We start from the raw sequence: 3,862 nt of genomic DNA on the forward strand, positions 1-3,862 counted from the left end.
CATCTGTGTTATGAGATATTCTCTGACCTACTGTGAAAGCAAAGCTCTTCCTACCTGGGTGCGCTGGAAATTTTCGAAGATTTCAGCTCAGCATTCAATCGAGCAAGTGCTAAGGGCACTAACAGCACTGCTCACCTCAGGAGACGTCTCCTTAGAGGACCTCTTCACTCATGTCAGGAATGGGGAGGGACAGTCACTGCTCAGACTGCCCAGGTGTCCTTTAACCTCATTACCCCAACTCTCAATCCTGGATTTCTACCAAACTAAATGAACCCACATTTCTCGTTTGCGGAGATGTTCAGTTTTTTCATCTGGCCAGTACCAACCTGGCATGGCTAGGAGGGCTCTGACCCCTTCAGCGGCTGGACCTGGACCTCTGTGGCTACTGCCATGCTGCGCACAGGTCTGCCACCCACCACGAAGCCCCAGAACTCACACAGGCTCTGCGTCTGCTCCCTCACAGGCTTAATGGTGACTCTGGTGGCTTGCTGAGCACAAGATGGCTTTGCCTCAGGCCTCCTTTCTCACCACAGGCCGAAATCTGCTCCTCTGGAATGAACTTGGTATTTGAAAAACTAGCAGAAAGACAGCTTTGTAGGGCTTGCTTATCTTTCAGTTGGTTTGTTGTTTTCACTTTCTATTCCAATTCCAGAGCCGTACGGTGCTGCGAAGCTACATCAGGCTTGGGTTACACTCTGCTTTTGCCAAGGGTTTTGAGGAGCCTTCAAAAAAGTGACTTTTTAAAAAATGAGTTCTCCCAAAGTTGCAGATTCAGTTGTGTTGTTAGTATTACAAAACCTCTTAAGAACTTTATCTCATTTCTCCCTTACGTGCCCTTCTTTGATCTGAGCCCTAGGGTGAACTCATACTCTGACTCTTGGGATTCAGGACCATGGGGGAGCCGTGCACCCTCTGTAGTCTGACTCTGAACCTCCCAGTGCGCCCTCCAAAACTCTGCCAAACAACTTGCACCCCTTGAAGTTTCTGCACAAGGTGAGGGCCAGCCCTACATCCTGATACACCAATTCTCAGAGGACTGGCCGCTGGGCAGCTCCCTTCCCTACTGCAGGTTTTAACCCAGAGTCCCCACACTGCTTGCCTCTGTCCCCCAAAGTCTTGCTCTGAAGCTTAAGTGACTAGAATTGCACACACACACGCTCCATTTCTTTACTTGGACAAATCCAGACATGCTATTCTGTCCCAACTCCATAGCTGTCTCCTCTCAGACCGTCTCTGCCCTGTCCCCTCACGTGACCACTGAGCCTTGTTCTGGACATGAGTGTCACTCTCTTGTCTACAGCACCTCAGGATAGGCCCATGGCTGAGGACATAGCTTAGTTGGTAGAGTGCTTGCCTAATACACGTGAAGCCCCGAATTCAATTCCTAGCATGGCATACAGCAGCTTAGTGGTGCACACCTGTAATTTTAGCACTTGGGAAAGGTCTGGAGTTCAACACCATCCCTGGCTACATTGTTAAGCCCTAGGCAAGCCTAGGATATACAAAAGGCCCAGTCTCAAAGATACTAAGTGAACAGTCTAGTGGGCCAGTGTTTCATGCCCAGCTGGTTGGACTGGGGGTATGGGATCTGGTTCTGGCATGGCCATACATACTGGCAACATCTTCTGAATCCTGCTAGAGCAGATTGAGCTGTACCAATCGAATGGATTGGTTCATTTGAATATTCATTTGCATCTGAAATCAAATAATTAGTGGCAGGAGCTAGAATGAAAAGGTTTTGATTAATCGACACATATCCCGAGAAACCATGCACAATGGATTTGTTCTTTAAGCCTTAGATAACTTCGCATGACTGTCCAGGTTTCTGTTGCCGCCCTAACGAGCCACTCCAAATGCAGTGGCTTAAAATTACATGCTGTTTAGAATTGCGGCCTCGTGTAGCCCAGGCTGGCCTTGAGCTCACTAGATAGCTGAGTATGCCCTCTAACCTTTGAGCTCCTGCTGCTGCCTCCCATGTCCCGGGATTAAAGACAGACAGGCACATGTCCTCGTGCCTTAGTAGACGCAAACATTCTCGGCTCTGTTACAGGTCAGAAGTCCGACATGGCTCTTACAGGCTAAAATCAAGGTGTCGATAGAACTGTGCTTTCTGAAGGCTCCAAGGGAGAAGCCGTTCCCTCTCCTTGCTGTGTTGTTGGAGTGTGTCCTTGAGCTCGTGGCCGCTTCCTGCCTCCAAAGCAGCGTTGTGTAGCATCCTGACCCTCCTAGCACATCTCTGACAGCTGCTTGGAAGGAGATTCCACCTATAAGGACTCATGATTATACAGGATCCACCCAGACAGTGCAAGCAACCTCCCATCTGAAGGTCCCTTTGCCTTCTCTAAGAGTCACAGGTTCCTCTCTGGGGGCTGTTGTTCTGTCTAAGGCAGTCCACAGAGGCTGATGCCTAAAGAGCAGCTGCTCCGTGATCGCCCTTAGCAACACATTGGTGGCCAAGGATGGCTCAGTGAGTAAGGGCTTGTTCCTGCAGACTGCATAGATCTGGTTCCCAGCACAGCTGTAAGTCTAGCTCCGAGGGATCTCACATGCTCTTCTGGCTTCCATGGGCCTCTGTATGCACATGGTGCACAGAATTCACACAGGCCCACAGGCAAACATACACATTAAGTATTCATCAGGCCAGGTGAGATGGCTCAATGGATAAAGACACTCACCATCTGAGTTCAGTCCCTGGAACCACATGTGAGAGACCAAAACAGAAGAATGTACCTTGCAGGTTAGGGGCTCTGTTTGCAGGTAAGATAGTTAAGAATAAGTTCTTGTTTGTCCTGTGCTGGTCAAGGTTTCTGTTTGTAGTTAAAAGGATAAGTGCCTATGATAAGTCCTTGCAAGCTAAGGTTTCTATGTGAGATTAGTGAATTCCTGTTTCAGGGCCTGGAGAGATGGCTCAGAGGTTAATAGCTCTGGCTGTTCTTCCAAATGTCCTGAGTTCAATTCCCAGCACCCACATGTGGCTCACAACCATCTATAATGAGATCTGGTGCCCTCTGGTGTGCAGGCAGAATACTATATAAATAATAAATAAATAAATCTCTTTTAAAAAAATAACAAAATTCCTGTTTCTTAACTCTGGTGTAAACCACATGTTTCCAACCTACACTAAACTTGGGACCCAATCCATTTGATGACTATCCTTAATGTTGTTCCTCCCCTTTCATCCTACCTACCTAACAGTGTGTAACAGCCAACTCTGGCCCCTGGGAACACTTTCTCTCACATAGAAAAAGGGCATCAAGACACCAGCAGGGACTGCTTTCTCAAATTCTGACTTAGGTGAGACAGCCAGCTGGGAAGTCCCAAAATACATACCAAAATACAGCTTGCTTTAGTTGGACAACCATGGATTTGGTCTTTTTTTCCCTCACACGTCTTGGGTTTAACACATGGCAGAAGGGAAGAACCAACTGCGCCAAGTTGTCCTCTGACCTCCACATGGGCTCCATGCCATGTGTGGTCCATCCCACAAAAAGATAAAAACAGAGAGAATTAATAATAATAAAAAAAAATACGACCACCACCCATAGAAGTGAGGGGACTGAGGTTAAGGCCAGGCTGGGATACTCAAAACTCTCAAAACAAAATCCTGTTATGTGCAGTAAGTGTTAGAGAGTGGATTTTATGGGAATTTAGCCTGGGCCTAAGAGGAGGAGAGGATTGGAACAGAACATTCCAGGATTCAGGAACAACATGAATAAAGGACAGAGAAAATGCAACAGCCAGGCCTTTCCAGCATGAGCTTATGGTAAGGAAGAGCCTTAAGAGCTAGGACTGGAAGCGGATCTACTTCAGGGTTTTGAGAGAAATCTTGGGCAGCTCTGTGTAAGAGCATCCAGGAAATGGG

This window comes from Acomys minous (assembly GCF_964271855.1).
Source record: "Acomys minous genome assembly, chromosome: 2".
NCBI lineage: Eukaryota > Metazoa > Chordata > Mammalia > Rodentia > Muridae > Acomys > Acomys minous.